Source organism: Cheilinus undulatus, linkage group 14 (genome assembly GCF_018320785.1).
Source record: "Cheilinus undulatus linkage group 14, ASM1832078v1, whole genome shotgun sequence".
Taxonomy (NCBI): domain Eukaryota; kingdom Metazoa; phylum Chordata; class Actinopteri; order Labriformes; family Labridae; genus Cheilinus; species Cheilinus undulatus.
Window position 1 is genome coordinate 25,544,916 of NC_054878.1, and position 26,143 is coordinate 25,571,058.

Below are 26,143 nucleotides of genomic sequence, written 5' to 3' on the forward strand. Positions count from 1 at the left end.
GTAAAGGATGCATAATATAGATAAAAGATCCCCTTTTTTGATTTTGTAAGGAGAATTTAAGAAACATGAACAGTTTTTTGACTGACTTTTGAAGTTGTGTAAAAGCAGGACTGAATCAGAATGTTTTTCAAATCTTTCAGCCTACAACTTTTAACACTTTTAATTAAAACTCAATAATGAACCTTTAATCAGACAAGTAATGGAAGCTTTTAACAACCACAGTTATCTGTATATCTTGTCCAGTGTTTGTTTCTGTCCATTGTTTGGAAATGTGTTCCCGTAACATCATTTTTGTTCTGGCTGAAACGTCTTCATTCATAACTTTGGCTCAGTGATGTGTGAGCCGTCCAAACCCTAAATGGGAGTTTGAGCGAGGAAAGAGATGTCTTCAGAGCCATTGTGAGACTATTTTGGGACAAGCACCCAGGTCCCTGGTATCCCTCAGCCACTTTCCCACAGCCCTCCCTGCATACTTTGCTACATTACTCCAAGGCTTATCTTAAAAGTTCAGGAATAAGTTAGGGAAGAGTTAAGGAAAAATGTGATGCATCAGAAAGCCATTTTTCTTTTGTTTTGTAACATTTTATTGCTAAATATGGAAGATTTTCTTTACAAAAGACTTTTCTCTTTATTATATTTCTTTTAACTGGTGTATTTCAGGCAGTGAAACATGTAAACTCAAAATTAGTAGTTTTTTTTCATTTGGCAAAAGAAGTTAATCATTCTATATCTGTAGCTCATTTTTCCCAAACTAAGGCCTAGGCAACCCTGTTGGTAGTTATCAGAATAAGACTGACACATAATACACAGTAATTTCCCTTATTTCTATCACATACTTTATTCATGAACATTCATGCCTCCCGCAGTAGGCAAACTTAAGTGACTACAAGTGACAATAACTGAAAGGTCCACACTGAACCAGGAAGTCCTCCCATCATGGTTAGTATACCATCCACTGTACACTGTAAACCTGAATAAGTCACCAGAAATCAAAACTATTGAGGAAATTAATTGCCTCAACAATTTTGAGTACAGCTTACTTTAACATCTTCAGCAAATCAAACCCTGGTACACTGTAAACCCTAATAAGTTAATAGAACTTAAAATATAAGAGGAAACTGATTATGTAAGAAATTAAAGTGACACAACAGTATGTGTTTACTAGCAGGTACTTAGCCATCTTAAGTCATATCAACTTCATTTTACTTGTCAGTTCTGTTAGGTTAACTTACTTTCCTGTCCCTTGTAATTTTCTCTTACATTTTTTTCCCTACCTTCACTTCAAACATTTGTGCCTCCAGGAGTAGTCTAATTTCTGTGTCCTCAAGTGGCTGTGACTGAAAGCTGTGCAGTAATTTGAAAAGCACATCTGGCCATGCCACATTAGCATTATTTCATACAGACAGGACTGCTCTAACTGGGTGAGTAACATTACTCATGGTGCAAAAGTGTCTAATGCCAAAAGGAATTCTGGGAAAACTCATAAATTAAGGGATTATTGTCAAATAATTTAAGTACAATAAGAAAGTAACTACTTAGCTCAAGTACTGGTTGCTTTATCAATGAGGAAAAAATAGCTGTTATTGCTCAGGGATCATCATTTACAACTCTCCAAGGTTTGATTTGACAAAATTTCCTTAAGCAAAGATCCAGAATATCATTTAATCTGACCTGTAATGTTAAATGTAATATTTAATCCATAAAATAATTGAGTAAATTCAACATTTTTGTCGATTGAGTTTACACACCTTGATCTATTTATTTTGGGCTTTGAGGTTTACAGAGGTGGATGAAATGATAAGACAGTTAGTTGATAGAGTCTGTATAGGCCTGTTGGGACTTTCTCAATGAACACAGTTACAATTGTTGTTAATGTTTGACAAAAATGTAGGCCTTTTTAGTGTGGATCCTAAGGGGCTCAGATTTTCTTCGTATGGGGGGCTCAAAGGAAAACAACGTTGGGAACCACTGCTATAGCTCTATGTTGCTCCTGTTTCTGTCTCATCCTTAATGTTGGCAGTTCTCCATTATGCCAGCAGGTGATGCTGCTTAACAAACAATGTCTGCTGTCTGTACTTACGCTGACACTGCAGCACAGAAACTCAATACTTTTAATATTTTCAGTGGAGTTGTAAAATGTATATTTGATATATACTTTAATGAATGCACACTAAAAAATGTTATGCAATATGGCATAACGCATGCATATTTGCGTAGACTATAAAGTCCAACTTTTATTTAAGGCATTTAAGTTTTACTTTATGATGGAACTTGTGTCTTTTAGTTATGGTGAAATCCATTGGTAGCTGTACCTAATAAAGTGGCCAGCTAGTGTAAAGTGCTCAAAAGCGTCCTACATTTAGCAGTCAAGAAAGTCTACCACAATGTTTATAAGTGAGCTCAATTTTCCAAAAGATAAATGATGGATGAGTCACATAGTTTTAAAATAAACATTCACTGTATGAATTTGAACCTGCTGACCTACTTTAAAGTATAAAACTTAGATAAGAAGCTACATCATCTTCTTCAACACTTATCTTACATTTCTTCCTCTCTGGTTGTATCAGAAATGTAAAACAGCTGTGTTGAGCCTTTATTTCCGTTTGTCTTATCAGGTTTTTGGAGAGATTCAGTAATGGGATTTTGGGTCGTAATCAGGAGGCCGTTCAAACAACATCACATGGAATTTGTCTGATGCACTGAAATTATGTCATCCCGCCTGCACACACACTTCTACACACGATTCCAAACTGTCTGGGGATTCCTAGACATGATCCCAGACTTCGGCATCAAAGTTCACTTTTACTCCACGCGTCCTCCAGTGATGACCTCACCGCTGGGTCAGGTTTTAGTGAGTCACTCTCCGGCAATCTCTCCGTCTCGCACAACACACAGAAAAGGAATGCGGCTTCAGACCGGAGGATGAAAACAAAAACACATGCCGGTAGCCGCACACAGAGGAAAATGTCCTCGTTTTTCCCCCTGTAATGTAGGTTACATTCCTGCTGACTGGACTCGTCGTAACTACAACTGCTGCTCTTAAAATCTTCCAGCGCAGCAAGAATCTGAAACTGTAGTGTTTACAAAACCTCGGGAAGCATTTTTTGAAGATTTTATCATGGTTTTATTGAGTAGATGAGCACAGACGCACACATGCACTCTCAGTCAGACTGCTTAAGACTGTCTAGACGGAGTCAGACGGACCCCAAATACTAAGCAGCATCCTGCCAGATTTCCTTACTACAGCACAGTGACAGGCCAGCCCAGTACAGTCTGCTCCATCCTGGGGTAACAAGACTGTGAGTCATACTTAAGAAGAGAGTGGGATATGGCTGCCAACAGGAGACCCCTAAAACCCACTCCAGCGGAGACAATGATGCATATATGTCACAGCCATACAACGCAAATGACTCATCTGATTTGTCCAGTCCACCATCTGTGTTAGTCATCAGTTGTGTTAATACATACATGTAGGAAAGGACTACAACACTGGCTAGACGATGACTTAAGGTGAGATCACACAGAGTCAGCAAAAGCTTTTTGTCATTCTTATTGTTGTGACTGAGGTTTATGTCTTTATCTTGCTGGAGTCTCTCATATTTCCATCACACACTGGCAGCTTCAAATGGCTCAAACTATTATTAGAAATTGAGACAATCAGGCCAGTATACTTCAGTGTTTAGCTGAATTTAGCTCATAGTTTATACCTGTAGCAATGTGGTTATTTTTTAGTTATATTTGCTGCTTATTTTATGTTTGTTGTTGAAATTGTTGTGAATTCCCCTGCATGGACCAAGAACCACAGTTATTCAACGTTATACTGTAAATGTATTTGGGATTATTGTTTGTCATTCAGCCCGTTATTATACAACTTAGAAGTAGCACAAATTCAATCAGGCTAATTTAAATAATAACCTTAAATGAAATCAGTTTTTTCATAAAAAAAAAGAAAGAGCAATTGCTTCAAAAGTGTCTCAGCTCACAAATAAATCAAGAGCCAATTTATACAGCCCAAGAAAAAACAAAAAATTCAAGTACTAAAAAAAAATTAATAATTAATTAGACTGCCAGCACAAATTTATCAACTGCAATGAGATTAAAGGTCCATAAATTAGTGCATTATGTTTGAATTGCATCATTCACAACATTTATTTCCCTTTTCAGTGCACTTTAGTCAAGCAACTATAATGTACAGTTACTATAAAATGTATTTTCACTTATTTTGCAGCATTCATTTAGCCCTCTACCTTTACAAGCCTTTCTAGGCTGGCTGCTGAGAAGTATCCCCGCAACATGATACTGCCATCACTGTTTTTCACAGCAGTGATGGTGTGTTTGTGGTGATGTGCAGTTTTTGGTGTTCTTGTTTGATGGTCAAATAAAAGAACTTTCTTCCAGCTCTTCCAGATTTGATTTGAGTTTTCTTTAACACTTGCTTTCTCTTTGCCACTGTCCCTTAAAGCTTTGACTGGCGAAGAATCCAGTCAACAGTTGTATGCAGAGTCTCTCCCAGCGCAGCTGCTGAAGCTTGTTACTCCTTGAGAGTAGCCATAGGTGTCTTGGTTGCCTCTCTACACTAGTCTCCGTCTTGCATTGTCACTCAGTTTGTGAGGAAAGCCTTATCTAGACAGATTTACATATGTGCCATATTCCTTCCATTTCTTGATGATGGATTTAACTGAACTTCGCGATATTAACATGCCTAGAAATTTTTTTTTGTATCCATCCCCTGCCTTATACTTTTTTAAAAAAATGTCTCTGAGTTGCTAGGAGTGTACTTTTGTCCTCATGGTGTAATAGTAGCCAGGAATACTGATTAATCAGGGACTGGACATTCTGGACACAGCTGTGAAGATACTCATCAAATATGTTATTGCATCCCTGTTTTTTAGTTTGTGTTGATACAGTTTGTGTTTTCACAAGTGTGCCCAAGTAGCATTGATTTGAATTGGTCGAGACCAGCCTCTCTGAGATTTCCAATATTCTCTGAATACTCCATTCATTCTGGCTCCTTCTTGCAGCATGAACCTGCTCCTAACTGACAGGGAAAGAGAAGGGTATATGACTGTCTTTCTCCTTGACCTCTGGACTGCTGGCTTCAGCTGTAGTTTGTGAGATACTCTTGATGGTTGCCTGCTTAAGTTGAGGCTATTCTGTTTTCTAACTTTTCTCGACTCTTAACTTGCAGTTTATAATAATTTAGATTTTTATCAAGAACAGAGGCATAGCATTCCACATCACAACTTGGCCACAAGACTTCCTGTTCCTGTTTTTATTTTTTATTTTTATTTTTTTTTAGAAAAACAAAACAAACAAAAGATGTATTCAACACAATATAAACAATGACAGTAAATAAACTATCAGATCTAAGTCCACAACCATTGGCACATTTTCACAAAATGCACACCAAGTAAAGATATAATAAATAAATAAATAAATAAATGAATAAAATAATAAATAAGAAATATATGAAAATCATAATAATAATAAACAGAAATGAGAAAAATATGTAATAATAAAACACAATTAAATTAAATAAAATTATTTTTTAAAACAAATGTTACTACATCAGACAACTACGTAAACTTGAGTAGCTAAACAAAATATTAGAGGGAAGAGTGACATAAATTCTACTGCTTATTATCAGTTAAAGTAGGATTTAATGTGTAGATATACCTAGTCCAAGGTGTCCAACAACTTACGAAGTTCTCTTGTTCGAGACTAAGCCTGAAAATAAGTTTCTCCATTACGAAAATATCATGGATCACATCAAACCAATTGTCAACTGTGGGAACTACTTCTGACATCCATTTTCTCATGAGAGCTTTTTTACTTGCTAACAATAAAATATTAAACAGATATTTATTTTAAAAACCTTTAATAGTCTCAGTTCTAAGGCCTAGGTACAGAGTGTTATCTCATTTAAAGAAAAAAAGATTTTTACTTTAAGCAATAAACAGTTTAGTAGATAAACAATCAAACACATTTCTGCACAACTTTCACACCACTGCTGCAGCCTTTCTTGGTCTACCACATCGATTTTATATTAAGATAGAAAGAGCAAGCCACAGTCAAACCCACAATCCCTCATGATAACTTGTTATCATGATGATTCATGTCCAAGTGCTCATTTTTCTTAAATAGTTTTGTTTCACTCAGTTATTTGATGCAAAAAAGAGCAGATGTAAAACCATGACTGACAGCTCTGTTGAAAAATGTGGCTCCATGCACCAGTCTCAACCAGATCAGCAGAGTAGAGGAGGAAAGTGACAGAAAATGTAACTGAACAAACAATGAAGTCATTGAATTCTTGATAAACACGTGTCAGTTCAAAAAGACACAATAATCTGTTATGCTGATGCACTGTACCTGAGAAAACTCTACTGTTTTATCAGTTAGCTAAATGTGAGCAGGGCCTGAAATTCACTTTTTAAACTGGGGGTGGGGGGGTGTCTTCACATGGGGGCATAAAAGTACAGTGCAGAGTTTTTAATTTTTATTTAAAAAAACAGACCTGTATTATTGTTGATTCCTCTATTTCACCTTTAAAAGCAAACAAAACCAGCAAAGAATAATTAGTTATGTTTGTATCTGAATTTAAATGCTTGTCATCTCAACCACTGGATCAGTGTGGAATATATTTACTGCTTGAAGACCAAAAGTGCCTTGAATTACAGGTTCTAGATGCAGGATTCAAAGTGAGTTATATGGTTGATTATTAAAGTTCAGCAACATGTTTAGGATTTTTTTTCTAAGTTTGAGTTATTTACAAACTGTGTAAATACAGGACAAGATGCACTATTTTGTTTACAGGATCACCAAAACTTACACAATTAAAGTGTCTGATAGTAATTTTAGCTTTTGATATCATCAGTCAGTGTGACCTCCAACTCCTTTTTCTTCAATCATCATAGTTGAGACTGTAACTGTTATCTCTGGTCAGCCTAAAACAGTATTTTCATTTCTTAAATTCAGTTACTAATGCCTGATAACATGACTGGCATCATTACAGTTTATGCAGTGAGATTTATCTTATTGCCTCATATGTTGATGTTAACTTCAAGGTTTACCTTTTTATTTTTATAGACATTTTCCCCATGTAAACAACATAAACATCCAACAAATAAGATCGTTTGGGGACAGTCATCTAAGAAATATGCTTTATTACCCTGTTCATAATAAGCAAGACTATTTTTACAGCATAACATTATATCAAATACATAAATTACAGCATTCTGAAACTTATTTAGTATCTGTATTTCTTTTTTTTTATCTGAGTATTTCATGCTGTAACAGTTAAATGCATGTTCTGCATTACTTGCACTGAAAATCAGGGCTGATGTCGATACCAATATTTTAAATAACAATTTGGCTGATACTAATGTTGAATTATTGGTATTGGCTTGATTTTTGCTTTTGATAAATTCCTCATCTAGGCCAGGGACCAAAACGACTTCTTATTGTTGAACAGTATAATTCTAGCCTTTTTTCACCTTAGAGGGGACAAATCCAACTACATCAATACATAGTAGAACCGCTTATTTAAATTTATTTAACAATGAAAGATACTTAGAAAAAATAACTGCAACATAGCCTCATTAGCCTGAAATAAATCAGTACTTTCTTTTCTTTAGATCAACCTCAACATATGCTATATTGTTAGAAACAATCATGTAAATCCTTTATCCTTTTTAAAAACACAGCATGCTAAATATAAAATCTGCCTTTTCTGCTGGAGTAAGAGGACCAATGGGAGACTGTTCAAAGTGTCCCACTATTCTTCCACTAATTTAAACTAAATCATGTGATGCAAACTCAGCAAAAACTTGCTAGACTGCTTTCTGTCATTGATTTTATCATATTATAGCATTTTTGCCTACAGCAACATGCACTGAAGAGTTTTCTCTTGCATGTTTGACAAATGTCATTGACATATTTCACATTTTTGCTAATGGGCTGATGAGGGTTCACAAGATGAATTGGTGCACTTCAACTATTGAACAAAGCATTTTCTGAATAATTCCATTCATTATATTAAATTATACATTTTTAAGATATTAGTTTTACTTCTGTGGCCACTAGGGGCATGAGACCTTTAAACCAGCAGAGAGCCACACACTGGCATGGCTAATGTTTTGGCTATAGGCTGTTTTACAGGCAGGATATTTGGGAGGAAGACCACACCCTAATAAAGCCCTCTTCCTGGGTACCTTATGTCTGTAAGTCCAACATTAACCTCCGCTTTACTTCAGTGTTTAGTATCCGCAGACCAAAATGGGCCTTAGCATGCTAAACTTCAGGAGCTTTAGTTGCTGAAAAAAAGGTTGATGGGAGAAAAAGGAAACAGTACAATGATAAAATAAAGAAACTAAACTCTTGAAAGCTCTCCACATATTTCTAATCACTAAATTTAATTTTCATTTGCATATAATTAAGCATCAAAAATTGATTAAGTTTGTTGGAAGTTCTTTTACCCATGAGAAATCAATGTAATCATTTGTGCTTTCTGACTTTTAGGCCACCGTGCTCTTGGAGGGCCTGTGTGACGGCTTTTCCCATAAGACAGCACATTGTGTCTGCGTGATGTCAGAGGTGAAGCCTGTTCACTTTACATCTGGGTCTAAAGGGGTGCTGATGTGCTGAGTAAAGACATTTTTTAAAGCAGAGGACAAGGTGTCATTGGGCGACTGCATGAATATGAAAAAGCAACGGCCATGATGTTGATTCACACTCCAGACAAATACTGTCAAAGCTTTGGCTAAACACACTAAGCATTCTTTGATTAGCACTCAGTCAGACTGCAGCAGAGGGTTGCTGTGCACATTGATGTCTGTTGTGATTACTGATGACAGCATTTGTGCAAATGATTGATGGCAAGAGGCTGACAGCGATTCACGCTATGAATCAGCTCACTTTAATCATGTTACCAAACCAAGAGGGATTCTTTTTCACTGACTTCACTTTGTGTGTTTACTGTTTCTATGGTTTTTTTGGCTTTAAGTGCACAACATTCACTCTCATTTCTGCTGCTGGTTACCTGTATTAAAGAAGCACAAAGAGAAAGTTAAATTCTTTTTTCCTTCTAAAGCTCATCTTTGCTTTTGTATGGAATTTGAGAGAAAACCACATCAGGCTTTTTTCCATTTCCCTCCAAGTTTAACCCTCCACACCCCCACCTCTGTTTTCCCGTAAGTGCTGCAACTTGGATAATGAGGAAATTGGCTCTTGGAATCAACGCAGCGTTTGGCACACATGGCAGAGAAAGTGTCAAAACAACAGAGAACACAAAAAAGGAGCTCTACTGGAAAGTGTCCAATTAAAAACAGACACAGAGAGGAGATACGAAGGCTAGAGGTTAGTGTTTGAGTTCTGATTTAGACAAGTACAATTATAGCATTAAAGGGCTCTTTCTCTTTCTCTCTCTAAGTTGTAGGTTTGTGCTTACACATACATTAGTATCTTGCCCTTACATACAATATGCATGTATGATTTCACACAACCTCTAACACACACTTGCTCCCAGCACTGGCCAGGTTATTGCTGGCCTCCTCATGCAGAGTCTAGACAGGAAGCGGATCCATGCCAGATTAGGGATTTTCTCCCTCACACCCTCAGACTACTACACACACACTGCTGACAGTCATCTTTCTGCATGTTGGTGTGTATTGTGTGTTGGGAGTGTGTCAGACGGAGCGAAAAGGAGGTAAAAACAGAGACTTGGTGACAGATTCCTGTGCGTTTGTGTAGATGTGTTTATGTGCTCGTCTGTCTTTGTTTGAACACACAAAATAAAAAAACAGCCACAAAGAAACACATTTCATGTCCTGAGCTTATATTTTTCTAATTCTATTACTCATTTTTCCTCGACTTTCTGCCCGTTGAAGTGATGAGTCTGAGGTGCTGTGTGAAAAGTTCAACTCGTCCTTCCTGGGTACAGCAGCGCGGCACGTCCTGTAGCGCTTAGCTAAATTAAACCGAGCCCCTACTGTTCTCATCTGCTCACCTGTAGCCCCTGCCAGGCCCAGGCCAAGGCCTTTGAACCCTCACAGATGGGTCTGCATAATAAGACACGGGCGCACACGGCCGAGCGCCATCTTGGACATGTTTGATGAGTAGCTCTATAGGACGAGGAAAGTCTAAATACGGGGTGTAGGGGGATGCTAATGTGTTGACCTTTCTGAGCGGGTGAGGGCATGTGTAAATGTGTTTGTGCATCTGTGTGTTTCTATATTTCTCTGTGTGGCTTTGACTGAGCTTTAAAGAGTAAATACTAATAGCTGTGTGTGCTAATACACAATCTTTGTGTATGTGTTGTTGGCCTGAATCCAATGACCCCTGTGCTCTGTGTATGTCAGTCTGAGCTCTATTTTTCTCTCTGTTTGAATATGCATGGCCTCCTGGCTAGCTGGTGGTTGTAAAGAGCTTTATTTAAGATTTTTTGAATGCATCTTAAAAAAAACACACCTCACCTGCATGGTGTGTTTAAATATTTCATTATCAGAAGAAGAAACGCTTTGATACCTTCAAGAAATAGTTCAGTTTGGGGTAAATTTCCACTTCTCCCAGATACCTTTTTATGACCCTGTGCTAAGTTTGACTGTACATTGAACTTCCATTTTAAAGGAAGTTGCTGTTTGATCCCATTGAATTGAAATGAGAATATTTGCACATGCATGGAAAGGTTTCTCTAAGTTTCTGATGCTGAATGAGCAGGAAACAAAACAGTAAAAAGTACATTTTCCCCTAAACCTAACCCCTCCAGTCTGTAGAGTTAAACACCCCTGCTGTGAATGATAAATAAAGTATATCAGATTTTAAAATCTGCCTGCATTCCTCCCCAGGACATGACATATTTATTGTTGACAAGAAGAAACCCAAGTACTTGTACTTTTTCCATAATTTAAGGTTTAAAGTGCATCTTAAGGTGGTTGTCATCTGCACCAAAGTCCTTCTGTTGGACACAGCCTGAATATATGAGCATATTTACACCTTGTCTCTGTGAATATATGACATATGTGCTCTGGTCACTGCTGCATTAAGCGTGTATTTCATCACCTTCCTGGTTCTGTCTGTGAAACGGTCCTCTTCATTTCTCACATGAGTGGTTTTCTTATCAACCGTGCCCCTTCTCGCCTGCCCCCGGAGGCCGAGTTAAAGTCGATAAAACACCCAAATATTCTGTTAAACATGGGCGGCCTCTGCCACACGGCCGCTCCTTGCAATGCCTACTGGGTAATTATGGTAATAACTCAGCCGTCAGAGGCGAGGCCAGAGGGCCCGGGGATGACGAGGTCAGCACAGAGAGAGTGGTAGCAGTTGAAGCGAAGGTGGCGGGGTCAAGGTGAAGCAGGGCGGGGCTCTGGCATCGCTGTACCATAAACCCTTGCTGTCACATCAGAGGCCGGTGGATGTATATGGACGTTCCCTGTGATCCGTCCTCCTCCGTCCTCAAGATGCTGACAAGTGTTTGAGGAGCTGAGGCACTGACTGAGGCATTGTTTTTTAGGAAGGTCTTAATTTTGGCAGGGGAAGGTAGACATTGCTAATTGTTTGAGACATTAAAGACAAACATTGATGTGTTTTACTAAAGCAGATTGGGCTGTCCACTAAAATGATTTTTCTTTGTCAAAAAAATGAGACAGCACAGGACAAAATGTTCTGGCAGAATCTGATCTATTATGGTTGAAATGATCCCAGAGACAAAGGTTTACACCATGACTTTTTGAAATTGAAATGGACTTCTTTGTATTCTCTGTAGTGTCTGACTGCTCACACATGCTGATGAATATTTCATATGATAAATAACTGACAAAGTAACAGAACAGATTCAACTTTTGTATAAACAGAAACATACTGTTCATGTTTGACGTTGATTTATACTTCAATTGTCACAATCACAGACTTTCAAACATCAATGATATAGTTTTAAAATAAAATGAAACAATATCAACATCTTTGTAATAAACTCATTTTGCCATTTATTTTCTTTCTGCAATATAAATTTCAATTTAAAAGAAGGGAATTGAACCAAATAAATGAAGTGTCCATTTCTGTACTTTAGTTAAATTCTAAATGAAGACTGATAAATTTTTCTTCATATTTGGGTCAAACACTGAGGAGTATGAGAAGAGAAGAGAGGTAGCTAGAGCAACTTGTCTCTTCATAAACGTTACAAAAAAAAAGCCCTCTATACTTTGTCAGTTAAAGGCCCATCTGTGGACTTGTGATTAAATGAGAGTTCACAGTTTCAAGCTGCTGTGACTCTCATGCTGGTGTATCTGTTATGGCAGCAGCATCACTAAACATAGCAGAGAAGATTTGGCAAAATTTTCATGGGCGCAACCCATATACTCAGCTCTGCTGCTCATCCCACAATGCATGTTCCTTACAAATGTGGCACCATTTAAGACGGAAATAAACAGGCTTTCCAACGATATAAGATTTATTGCCAAGAAGCATTGTTACAACAAAGAAATAATTTACCAAACACAAATTTCCTTACTTTTTGTGCTAAGTTTATATAGACAGAGGGTTTACTTGCAAGTAATCTAAACAGGTCAGGCATAAATATGCTTTCATTCTATCACGTTTCAATTTTTTCACATTTTTAACATTTTTAAGACCCAGTGATGCTAATTTACAATGCTTGAATATTCATCATACATATATACATTCAACATGACTTTTTATGGCTTTAAAACAGCAACCTATTATCCACAATATCTGATCTGACTGTGATTATTTCACCCGATCTGGGATCAGTGCACAGAGCCCAGAGAGAGAGAGGGATAGGAGGAGCCTGTGGAGATGCCTCCCTGACTGCTGCTGATTACTGCTCATAGAGCTACAAACCCTCACCTGCTGAGTGAAAACTGGACTTTGAAGCACATGTCTGAGCTCCAACAGTCGTTCTTCTGCATGTCCGTTCTCTCTGAATCCATGCATAATGGTGACGCCTTGTAGCGCTGCACCAAGACCAACAATGTCTACCTCTCATGTCATAGGACAGCCTGTGTCCAGATTAGGATTCAGTTTTCAGTTATGAAGAATTTGTTTCATCGCTATGAGAGGAATTTTAACCGTTTGACAAGACCTGGAGTTAAATATGCTACAGTATATAGAAACAATGTTCCATTTAAACGTAAGTGATCAAGACCATAATTGCACGACTTGTTTACATAAATTAAATCGTATGTAAATTAGAGCCAGACCGATATGGGCCAATGCCGATACCGATATTGGGGGCTAAAAAAAGCCGATATCCAATGTATTGGCCAATAACCAATATTTTGGCGGATATATGAAATAAGAACATTGATATACACAGGATATGTAATACATGAACACCAATGCGGACATGTGAATAACTAGTTGCATTTATCTTTGTTTATTTCACGAAGATGAAACTTAGATGACATTAAAAAGCTGTATAATAGTCTTATACTGTGGCTGTGGACCATATTAGACACGAAAATGATAACAGGAGAGCCATATTTACATCATTGTGGCAAATATGACATAGAATATGTTGACAATGTGTTTCTTGATAACCCTGAGGAAGACCACAAGCTTAAATGGGCCTGTTTTATAAAGTTGTTCTCTAAAGATCTACTATTAGTGAAACTTTCTGTCTCCACACTGGTAGAATATGGCACAGGAAAGATAAAAACCGTATGAATGCTTTTCTGGTTTGTGCTTTTCAAAGTAAAAGCCCAGTTTAGCATTTCTATAGAGAAACTCTGTTTACTTGTACAGAATGCTTTTATTTTGAATAGCTCCCGACACATTTCCTCTGTACACTGAATGAAGTCGCTTTTAGGGGGGTTTATTGAGGTAAAACTTATGAAGAAGGACAAAATTTTGAGAGCAGGGAGATGCGGCTTTCACACAGAAAACTCGCGCCCTGTGTGAAAGCCGCACCGGCAGGAACCGGAGCTGACACACACGGCACACGCAAGCAGCAAGACACGATCCCAGTCTGAGACGGGCATTAGTCCTCTACTCTGCTGCAGTCGAACTGTGCGAGGACGGGGCTGCCTATGAGTGCTTAGGGACAGGGAGGGGCCCACGGCTGCACCTGCTGCTCACCGAGAAGCAACAACTTTACATGCTGTCACGTCAGAGTCTCCAAAATTCTCCCGTAACACCAGAAAAAGTCGCTAGATTTGTCGCTAGTTGCTTTTTTGAAAAAGAGTCACTAGAGGGGTCTGAAAACTCGCTAAATATAGCGACATAGTCGCTAAGTTGGCAACACTGAGTGAGGGAGAGCTGCTGTTGCACTCTACGTCTCAGGGGGAGGGGCCAGGCACTCTGGCTGAGTTCAGCAGGGACACACAGATCGACAGGAGCAGAGATGAGACAATCCCCACGCAGCAAAAAAGTTAATATTTAGGCCAATGTTGATTAATCTGTGAAACGCTATAAACGGCTCGATTAATCGGCCCACCGATCAATCGGTCTGGCTCTAATGTAAATAAATATAGGCTAGTTGATATTAGTTTGGCATTACAAATTTATTGTAATGGGGGATTAAATCAGGTGGACATTGAACTGAGTCACTCACCAAAGCAAGATATGATGTCTGCGTTTGTGGTTGACAGACTATTATGCAGGAAAAGTATATGCTATCATGAAAGCAGCTGTTTTAATCCCCCACAGTGATAGAAGTTTGGTTTTACAAGGCAAAAACCTCTGATATTTGTTAAGATCTGAGATGCAGAAAACTAGAAAGGTGCGGGCAGGGCTGGACTCTATGGGAATCTGTGCATCTGCACACAGTGGTTTAATTCTTTATCTTTAAAAAAGAAAAATCTAAATTAGACAAAATAAATCATTGTCCTTCAGTCTTAAAAATCATGCAGTCTGTATCAGCTTCTTTTTAGACAGCATGTTTGTAGAGCCGAGGTGATGAAGCAGTTGCACTGCTGTGCGCTCTGCCATCTGTCCTCATTTATTGCATCATATTATTACCTTTCTTTGCTATAATTATAGAAGAGCATTATAAATTTGTGATAATTTGTATTTTAAACATATAAGAAGGTACATATTGAAAATTGATATATATTTGAAAATTTCCATCTTTTTTCCAAATGTCTCACGGGCCAGATGACACCAGCTGGCGAGCCGGAAATGGCCCGTGGGCCTCCATTTGGGAATGGCCACTCTACTTGCATGGTGCATAGTTCTCTGACTACAGATGGTGATATCAGACTGACTTTAATGTAGATTAATCATGAAAACAAGACTAACATTGCATGTCCTGCGATGTGGCCTCTGCAAATGCACACGTCACCATTGCAGTCGTAGAACAATGTAGTGTTCAGCCCTGCCACACTCTAAACTGCACAAATATGTTTTCAACATGAACATAGTTGTTCAATCAAGTAGTGTGTAGTAATGCTTTGCAGTTAATCAAGATTCATTTTTAATTACTGTTAAATCAGCCGAGGATCACAAAAAAAAGATACTCAAAATCATAAGATGCCATGAAGACATATGCTGTGTTGTACCCCATTTTTCATATATGGCAAATGAAACCGCCTCCCTTCCAGGGGTTAAAGTAACTACATTTACCCAAATCACTGTAATTGAGGCATTTTTTTAGATACTTGTACTTTTTTGAGTACATTTTAAAAGCAGTACTTTTTCTTCCACTTAAGTAAGTTTTAACCAAAGTAACTCTACTTTTACTTGATAAAAATACTCTTGTATTTTTTCCAGATTTTTTGACTAGACAGTGGCACATAGAGAGAGAATGATTCCACATCGCATCCCCTAGTAGCTACTCAGGATTCATAACTTAAAGTAGAACTTAAAGTGACTACTTTTTACTTTTACTTTACTTGATTTATAGACCAGTAATGGAGATTGTATTCACAAGTTTAAAAAGTATCAGAAAGTACTGGGGATTTATATTATCTCAAATTGTATATTGTCACTGTGTATTTAATCAAAGGTTAATACTGGGGAGAAAAACATTGTCTTAAATTTTACAGCATTTGTTTAAGAACAGTTTAAACAGTTTAACCACTGAATAAAAGCAAAGTACTTGTGCAAAAATAAGTCTGCCATTATGTGTGTTTGACATAGTTTCCCATTGTGATTTCCTGATTTGTTTTTAGACACAGACGCATTAAAAATAGAAACACCATTACAAAATAAAAGCACGCAGTGACTCATTCATTGCGTTTTTGTGCATGTGTGGCTCCAGCCTTTCTTACATAACTTATATTTAGACGTAAAGTTGTGCTAGACGAACAATGATGGAGACACAATGTTCTCCCATAGTCTGCCCAAATTTCTGGTCATTGAGGGAGACCACAGGAAAATGTTACCATCCAATCACCATTTTGGCTCCTTTGGCTTTTTCTTAATTTCCTTGAACCTTAAATTTTCCCTTCTGGTACTACTCGTTCATCAGCCAAGCCAAGGCTTTGTCTGGGTCACTGCAGTCACTTCGCATTGAAATTTCTTCTCTAAAGGATATATTTAGACTAAAGGGGAGAGAAATGACAAGTGTAATCATTTCCAGTGGCACATCCCTGTATTCAGACTGAAGTTTAAACTAAAAGTGATCAGTGGTAGGACTATTATCACAGGAATAGAGAAGTCAGGGAAAGTCTGAGTAAAAATCTGAGGGAACAACCCCACATCGCACCAGGAAACTCTCTACTTTAGTTATTTAGAAGCATCAGCAGAATAAATGTTGATAGGTGTGATCTCAAACATTACTTTTCTTCATACGTATTAATTTCCTTTTGAAAAAGGACTTCAAATATCTGTTCAAATCCAGTTTATTTCTGACTCTTATTCATGCTTACATACTGTAGTTTATACTCTGCCGTCCACCATGCGCTTCAAGGAGACCCCTGACCTGCAAACAACTATAAATATTTATTTGCGTCGGCTTGTCTAAAAATAACTGTATTACAATGGAGTGTCCTGGATGAAGTCCAGGAGTGGTGTGCAGCGAGTGAGCAGCAGTCAGCATTCAGAGTCCGGCCCTGCATGTCCACAGAGAGAGCGCTCCCTGTCAGGAGGCAGACATATTGATAGCTTTGTGGTCAACAGGAAAAAAGTCACTTAGCCATAGATCCTTTGGGTCAGGGGATGTATTTCTGGAACCTTCAGACGGAAACAAGGAGCAGTTTGGGAGGATTCGGAGTGGTTCTCCTGTGACACCCATAAACACAAGCCTTATCCTTTTACAACGTCACTGTGCTGAATTCAAATCAATGAAAGTTTAGAAATGAAGCAAACTGAGCAGAGGTCTAAATGTGGATGAAAAAGACTCAACATATCCATTTATTCTGTTACTCTGAGTGCTTATGATTCAAAATCAAAACCAATGAAAAGAAAGGCAAATATGATCATTTTTATGCAGTAAAAGCAAAACGCACCACAGCTGGTCAGATTTAATTTTTATTTGTTTCCCTGTAAATGCTATCACTTGTGTCAGGTGAGGTGAATACCAGCAACTTACAAGAAACATCCTTTTTTATTTTTCCATTTTCCACAGCAAAGACTTGCAGTGAGTTGATACATCTGAAGACACAGCAAGCTTAGACCTACCGTTCCTCGCAAGACCTCTGATCTAAATGTAGGATTGTCGACTATTTCCAACTAAGGTAGGACAAAATATGTAGATGGCAGTATTATCCTGTATTATCCTGATTGGTGTGGTTATCGTATCGCTGGTGCCAAATATCAGTATTTTAATTTGAGATAATACAGCACTTCTGACACAGATAGCCTACTGGTTAGGTTGCATTAACTGTGGAAAAAGTGCTCCAAGCAGGCAATGTGGGCTCAAGTCTGACCTTTCAAAGTTATCATTACCAACTATCTTTCCTAGTTTCCTGCTCTATCCACTGTCCTATAAAGGTAAATAATAAAAAACAAAAACCTGGGCTCCTAAAGCCTTTTTCTTTACCTTTGCATTAAATTTACACTAGAGCATAAATCACATGTCCTTAGCCTTAAACTTTATGCAGAGGCCTATGCACCTCGCTAACATACACCTCCTCAGAAACGTGAGGAGAAAAAAAAAAGATCCCAAGCCCCATGATTGGTCCACTGGGAGGCATCACGTGAGTGCTCTTAGTAATGTCCATAGGCATATTGTGTCTACTCTTGTGTGAGATAAAAGGCTGAAGAAGATAGTCAAAACTACTTGTCAAATATCAGACATGTATGTTCTTATCCATGTTTCTTAGTAGCTGAACAAGTGCAAAATTCCCCCATCCTCTGCCTCAGCTGATTCAGCAGCCATACTTCATAGCCGTTTCAATTTATACAGATGAAAATTAAATTATTCGCCACGACCCCCTTTGGAAATTTCATTTTTACAAAGTATTTCCCAAGTGGTGTTAAACAGAGCAAGGAATTTTTTAAATACGTCCTAGTTTTCTTTTGGATGTGGACATTATTTTACTTTATACACAGAGACAAAATTAATTCACAAAAACCAAACACTGCCAGGGTGTAAATTATTAGCCTCTGATGCTAATAGTCAGTTGTGTCTCCTTTTTGCTTTATAACAGCCTGCAGTCATTTGTTGTATTTTCAACGAGTCTCAGACATGTCTCTTGGAATCCCAGCCCACTCTTCTTTTGTGAATCTTTTAAGATTCTCTAGATTAAATGGTCTTCTTGCATGGACTCTGGTCTTCACTTCACACCACAGATTTTCAATGGGATTAAAATCAGGGCTTTGTACAGGCCAGTCAATAATTTTCACTTGGTCTTTGGTCTTCTGGAGGTGGTTCTTCACCAGGAGCCACGTATGTTTTGTAGGCCTGGGTGATATGGCCTAAAATCATATCACGGTATTTTTCTTGCCTTTGACTGTAACGGTATTATATCACGGTATTAAAAAAATTTAAAAGATATAATGCCTGAGCTGTCTGTCACAAATCACTCGCTCCGCCAGCTGTAGGAGCGGATATGCCTCGCGCATGCATCACAGCACAACGTAGGCATTTAAACCGATGATGCCGGTGTTACAGAAATCTATTCCATGGCAAAAATTTTACCGGTGACAGTATTAATACAGGTTTATCGCCCACCACTAATGTTTTGTGCCATTGTCATGTTCGAAGTCAAAGCGACGAGCCAGACTCAGTTGTTTGCCTTCTATCTATACGAGATTCTCAGTTCCAGGCGCATTGATGCATCCCCACAGCATGATGCTTCCACCACTGTGTTTCACTGTAGGGACAGTGTTCTTTTGGGTGATACACCTCTCTCTTTCTCCAAACATAAACAACACCTTTAAGACCATAGAGCTCTAGTTTGGTCTCATCTGACCAAAGGCCATGCTTCCAGTATGAATACTCTTTCTCCAGGTTGTCCTACTTCAGTCTCTTCTGCAGAAATGAAGTTTTTCTTGGTTTGCAACCTCGCAGTCCATGCCTGTGCAGAGCTCTAGTGATGGTCTTCTTTCAGACTACAATTCCTGACTTGTCTTAGTCCTTAACTAGTGTCTTGGCAGTTGTTCTGGGTCTTAAAACACATCTCTCACTAGTTTTCTTTCCAGAGTCTTTGGAATCTTTCTCCTCCTACCTCTGCCAGGCTTGTTCTGGACTGTGTGGCTCTCTTTGAATTTCTTGATTATACTTCTCACTCCAGTTCTTGACACTTGGAAACGCTGTGATAACTTTATATATCCTTCTCCTGCTTTGTGAGCATCAACAATGATTTCTTCTGTTTTTCCATGATGCTTTCTCCAGTGATGGATCAAACCCTTACTGTGTGTTAATTAGAGATAATCCTCAGTTCTAACGTGATTTTACAAGCTTTGAGCATAAAGTAAAAGCAGTCATCATATAACAGTGGTTTGTGCTATGGCTCAACAAAAAGGTTATTTCTAAAGGGGCTACTGATTAAATTAATCCACATGTGTGTAAGTCCCTAATTTCAGAGGGAGCTCCATGTTGGCTGTTTACATAACAACAAGAAAGTGGTGTTTTCAAAAGTTAGCATTCATAACTTTCCGCTTTCAGGCATTCTGATGTAGACTAAACAAATGGACAAAATGAGACAAAAAAAACAGTAACAGTTTCTTAACAATGCTTATGCTATGTTAAACTGTACAATCAGAACAGATTACCTAACATTAAATTACAGAAAATACATAATTATTTTCAACACACAGGTCATATCCCTCAATGCACCTGCAAAGATCTGATGGTGTATGTCAAATGCTGCTTTAAAGATGATTTTTTCTGAATAAGAAGTGCTTTAAACAATTAGTAACGATTATTATAGTAAGTAAGGAAGAATGTTTTAAATATTTCTAAAATGAGATACAAATGACTGATGAACAGCTTTATTTGGCCTGTGTGTTTTAAGATGGCTCGCACAGGTAGAGATGCTAAGGTTGAGAAAATTAGGGCCAATACAGATTCGGATGATTAAATTAATAACTAAGCCAATATTGATTCTGATAGCTATGGTTTATTTTTGTTTGTTTGTTTTTTGGTGTAACATTTATTATATTTCAACATTTTCTTTCACATTTGACCATGAAATTAGATTCAAATTTGTCTAAGTGAATGATTATTCGGCCCTGTTAAAAATATATTATTTGGATCAGCAGTTAGATTTGCCAGATGTCAGCATAAAATTGATTGGGTGCCACAGATAAACATCTGTACCCTAGCCTGATACTTGTAAACGGGGCAGATACCAAAGTTGAACTGATGCATCTGTGCACCCTAAGCTCAGGTCATCTGGGCCTGACATTGACTACTGTCATAGGACCTGCAGTGCTGCGTTCACTGACGTGATGGAGTTCCTGGAGCACCAACTACCTGTGAAGCATGCTCAGCTCAGAGACAAACAGATTTAAAATCATCTCTGTAGAGGATAATTCTCTTATTCTCATATTGTCTTCCTCCTTTGGGCCGTCTCGGCGTGCTGGGCAATATTGAACCGTCTGCCGGCCCCCCTTCAGTATGAGACACAAGTCTCCCTCCGCAACTTGTTCCTCTCCTCCCCAATCCCTCCTTCACCCCCAGAATGCAATAAATGTCCGGCCATCATTTATTTTAATTCACTCCCCTCCTGCACAGATGAAATGGATTCGTAACCTTGTAGGACAAGGACGTGCATGCCGTCTGCCGTCAGTTGCTGAGTTATTCTCTATTCTTCTAGCATAGAGAGGGAGAGAGAGAGCGAGAAAGAGGCCCAATGATGAAGAGAAATAGTCTGGCATGCAAATTGCCCGCTGCCATGTCCAATGAGGAGGCCTGGCAGAGATTGTCGCCGTAGAAACTCAGGACAGGGTTAACGAGGCTGCGGGAGAGACGGAGCTTAAAAAGACAGCAGCGGCAGCGGTGGAAGAAGGAGGGAAAGGAGTGTGGAAAAAAACTCTGAGTGTGATTTATTTGCCAAATGAAGGCCCGATGAGTGGATTATGGCTAGCCTAATGACAGAGAGTGTTTAGAGGAGAGCTAATTGGACGTGACCGAGGAGGAGAACACAGAGAGCAGACAGTGATGGGGAGAGGGTGGCGTGTGTCATTCAGCTGACTGAAGTTAAACTCAGACGCAGGAAGTCAGACATGTAGTGTGCAACCTGGATTATCTTTATACATTTGTGGATATAACTTGGAAAATTGCTAAATTGAAAAAGAGCTCGAATTAAATGTATATTCTTTATGAAACCATAGTTATGTCTCAGCTTATCTGGCTAATATAATTATTTAAATACAAATTTAAATGTATCTTAAAGTCACTTTTCTGCCCTATTTTTTATCAGTTGAAACTGAAAGGAGAAAGTGGAATCTTGTTTTTTCACATTTATTTAAAAATTGAACATTTTTTATTTATCAAAGAAAATAACTGAACAAAAGTTTGATTAGTCAACTAAAGATTGTACGATGAACCATTTTGACTCGACAGATGTGTCAGTAAAATCCTAGAAGAGCCTTGTGTGCACTGGTCAAAACTGGCACCAAATTTAGTTTTCTTGCACAATTTCTCCATTACACATTGTGTTATTTTTTGTCACTTAATTCTATTGTTGTACATGTATTTGTTGGTGGCATAGCTTAAGAATATCGCTGGCATCAGGCCAAAAACTCCTCCCTACATTTTTCATGATTTTGATCTTTTTTCATAAATCAGTGCTATTGGTCATCCCTTCCATCTGTCAGTGGGCTTTAACAAATTTTAACCCTGTTAATCCCAATACCTTGAATAATAGCCAGGAAATTCTAATTTTTTTTCAAAGTTAAATGTTTATTATCCTTTATTTAACCACTAGGTTCCCAAACCGGGGTCCAGGACCCACTTAGGGGGTGCCTGAGATTTCAGGGGGTGCACAAGGCTCTGTCTGGCCTGAGGTTCTTAAAATAAGATTGGCACACATAAAGTCATGGTATAACTGTTAATTCTTGATGTTAATTCCTACCACCTTGCATTACTATTTTTTCTTTGTTTTTTACACCAGTTCTGGGGGGGGCTCAAATTTTCTTTGATAAAAGTAGGGGTGGCTCAAAGGAAAAAAAAATGGTTGGGAACCACTGATTTAACCTACCGAAATCCAAAAAAAGAAAAGTTGCCATAAAATTTCACATACATATTTTTTTTTCTATCACAATTGATACATGAGGCATTTTTTTGCAAGTGATAATCAACTGGAGGGCATTTTTATGATTTATCTGATAGTATACAAAAGGTTTTAAGGAAATTATTGATCATGTTGATTAGATAAAGGTCTCACAAATTTGTGAATTGAATATTATAACTGGATTTAAAGGGTTAAGCAGTAAAACATGTTGAAAATATTCTGACTTTGACCATTCAGTGTTAAATGAATTGAATAACACTTCTTATTACCTGATAGGTGGTGATTTTGGAGAGACATGGTTGTGGCCTGACGACAGCAATGAAGTCAGTATGATAGGAGCTTAAAAAAGTATCTTTTTATCTAATCTTTTTACCTGCAGAGCATTTATACAATAGGTAACTGCTCTTCCATCAGTACACATTCTGCATTTATCTATTTGTTTAACCAATAAGAGTTTCTGCACAGGTCAGCATTTGCTTGCCTCTCAGCTTTGAGTGTTCTCACATACTAAAATCAATGATTTATACACTTCAGTAGTTGTCACATATTTGTCTTTTATATTTACCCTTTTGTTTATTTAGTGATCAAGATTGCAAGAAAGTTCAGAAATCTGAATGGTTTTATGTGATAAAATGCAGCTCCTGCTTCCTCAAGCTGGGTCATCATCCACCAGCAACAGAGCATCGGCCACTAGAGGGTAGTATTTAACTACAAGGAGCAGCATTCAATTACCAGTAAGTCAAGCTTTCCTCTGTGCATGCAATCTCCTCTGATTATGGTCTGATATGTTTTTGTCTTAAAGTATTCAACCAGGATTTACTGTAAATCCTCAAATGAAGACCAGGGCCTTTATGTACAAAATTGTACAAGGTTCCAGGCTTTTATAAGAAGGAGGCTCATTATTTGGAGTCAGGCTTTTGTTTCTTATTCTCACTGGGAAGAATAACAGTTCATAGTTTTGTTTTAATGTAATCAAATGTAAGAGACCTTATATAGCAATAGCCTAAAATGAAAGAAAAATCATTGAATGGGGGAAATAATACTAAGATGATGATAATAAGATTTGACAGTTTCATTTTCTTTTTGTTTTCAGTGAGCTATAAGATAGTCTGAAACAACATAGTGTTTGTAAAATGAATATTAAACCAGGAAACAGTTGCTTTTTCTGTCTTTTTTCACACTTTCTTATTTAGTGAGATTAATGATGTTTAATTCATCTGTGCACATTTAAAATCTGAGCTCAAATAATGACAGGTAACCTTGTGTGTTATTAAACAGATTTTAATGTCGATCTTAAATCAATGAATCTTTGCTGGTTAGTGAATGAATGTGTGGGGATTCTGATCAATCAGGTTTAGTTTGTTTATTTTGCATGTTTTGGATCAGATGTGAAACTGGATAACTGCTGAAAGATGTGCTTTGTGTCCTAGTGACCACGTTTACCACCATGGTGGTGTTGAAGCATACAAGACACACTGATCTCAACCACCTGTAGCGGGAAGGAGAATGACGAAATAACAGCCGGTCCATATTTGAAGAAAAGCTCTTTTTTCCTCTCTTCTTTACATGAACTGTTTATGCTGTCATTGACTCGCTCCGGTTGTCCCCTTGGTAAACTCTCCTGTCAGCACTGCTCGTCCATGTGCCTTTGTGTATTTCCGGCTTCAGTCACAAGCACTGTCTGAGCAAAGGATTTAATTGGCCGAGTAGCATCACGTGTGGCGATCTCAAGGTCAAGAAAAGTTGCACTGTTTCAAATACACTCCTGTTTGTAAGCATTAAAAGCTGCCCTGTTTAAGGATAAAAACACACTGTAATAAAGATGTTTATCCTCTATTATACCCTGGCCAATAAAGGCACACAGACCCTCATTTGTCCATGCCTACCAAGACCACGGCCGTAGTTTGAGGTCCAGCCACAGTTTGACTCCCGGGCTTTATTAGAGGAAATACTACCATGGTCTTATTTTTCTTTAAATCATGTTGATTCATCAAAAAACTATATTTAATGTAATGTCTGCCATTTAAAGAACTTTACAAATGTTATGGCTCTTTATATTAGCATATGACTGTTATTTCAAATCAAATCTAATGATTTTGAATTTTTTATTTGCAATAATCTAGCACAGCAATAAGAAATCTTTTGCACTGAATGCACTTACACCTTTAGAGCCACATAAGGCTTACTGTGTTTTTTCTCTAAATTTATTCTTAGAAATAATCTATACTCTATGATTTAATAGACATGGCTTCTGTCTTCATACACCTATGTTAAACAGGAACCTCCTAAATTTGATTAAACATCTGATTTCCTCATGTAAGGTTTATTAAATCAGCCTCTCACTGCCTAACATTTAAAACTAATCCTGTCTTTTCTGTTGGCTGAATGCATATCCTCTTAGTGATGACATTTCCTTTGTGTGCCCACTGAAGTCCTTGGGAAACATTTTGCGTTGCATCCATTTGATCTCCGCAGCGTCTCTCTCATTCCATGAGTGCAGCGGCATGCACATTTGAAATGGGTTAGGACACAAATGGGATTAATGCTTGCAAGACATCTCCTAAAGCGTTTCCACCTGTAATGTTGTTTGCAGATGCACTAAATGAGACGTCTCAGCAGGGGCGAGCGCCTCCGTATGCAGAGCAAACAGAGGGAGGCCTGCACCGGGCTGCACTGTGACCTGGCTGATGCAGCTCCTACTTTCTGGCTCCACTTTGGACGGGATGCAGCATATAGGGAAAGAGACAACACGGGAAATGTGATTACACGCCTGCCTAATGTAAGGGAATCTCATTTGTTTTGTCGGCCGTTTGATTGTTCCTTTCTGCGCCAGCAAATTCAGGAAAATACGATGCAGATGTGGATGGGGGCGAGCAGTCGCTGTTACCACCCAATCTTTTGAAAGTGTGTCCTGACTTTGAAAAGCTCAAACTTATTTTGCAGTAAAACATTAGTAAACTACTTTGAGTAAATCCTGTGTGTATTTATCCAGCTTTTTGCCAAGTAAGCACACTATATTAGATGTTGCAAGTCAGGAATCCTTTTTCTCGTTCATACAGGTTAAAAATACTCCTTCACAGTCCAAATATAACCGTAAAATGAAACCTAAAAACTGATACCAGCATGCAGACTGAGGTCCCAGAGCGGGTTTATGACGTAAGGCGTCTGCTAAGGGAAAAGACTTCCCTAACCAAGATGAATGAGTGATATCGAGCTTGGGCATGACAAATGAGGCCTGAAGTGTCGCAAGTGTTTTATGACGCTCCCAAGAGTCCTTATCTCCCATAACCCCTGACCCCTCGACCTTTTAAACCACAAGGGTGATTACAAGTGGGCAGCCAATGAAATAACGGCTTCACTATGACCTGGAGAGGATGTTTAACACAGCGTCTACAGTCCAGCGAGAAAAATTTATAGTGTTTGCTTCTACCTGCTATCTACTTTGACTTAAAAAAGGAAGAAAAAATGTACAAAGAAAAACCATTATGTGAATTTACAGTCAATGTCTGATAGGAAATGTGGCCTTCACATTACTGATTCCTATATTTGGTTTTGATGTGATTAAATAT

General features: G+C 38.2%; 1 long non-coding RNA gene across 1 annotated transcript in view; it reads left to right on the plus strand.

Moving 5' to 3' along the window:
* Positions 1–24,353, plus strand: part of LOC121521711 — a 60,329-nt gene extending 35,976 nt beyond the window's left edge. The window contains exons 3-6 of the long non-coding RNA XR_005992877.1: positions 17,519–17,627; positions 22,851–22,897; positions 23,213–23,308; positions 24,005–24,353. This is a non-coding gene — a long non-coding RNA (uncharacterized LOC121521711). The remainder of the gene's footprint in view (positions 1–17,518; positions 17,628–22,850; positions 22,898–23,212; positions 23,309–24,004) is intronic.
* The last annotated feature ends 1,790 nt before the right edge of the window (positions 24,354–26,143 follow it).